Source organism: Populus alba, chromosome 17 (genome assembly GCF_005239225.2).
Source record: "Populus alba chromosome 17, ASM523922v2, whole genome shotgun sequence".
NCBI lineage: Eukaryota > Viridiplantae > Streptophyta > Magnoliopsida > Malpighiales > Salicaceae > Populus > Populus alba.
Window position 1 is genome coordinate 4,543,050 of NC_133300.1, and position 389 is coordinate 4,543,438.

Below are 389 nucleotides of genomic sequence, written 5' to 3' on the forward strand. Positions count from 1 at the left end.
TTATGTAAGTTCATAATTTTTCAAGTAAAACTAAGAGGTCCATCAGTACTCAAAATTATAAAGGATATTTAGTAAGGAAATACACGAATCACAAAACATCACTTAAAGTAGCTATGAAGCCACTTGTTGGATCTAGAAGTAAAAACAATAATAAACAATAAATAAACTAATTCTTATTTAATAACAAGACTTTTATACAAAATTTTTAATTCTAGAAAATCAATTAATACGTATAAACACTTATATATATATATATAATATATATATATATATATATATATATATATATATATATCCATGAATTAACCATGGTTCACTTATAGGAAACTCCTTGTTATGGACTTGTGCACCCTCATGATTAGTGGGGCCTTGGCCCGGATACTCGATGC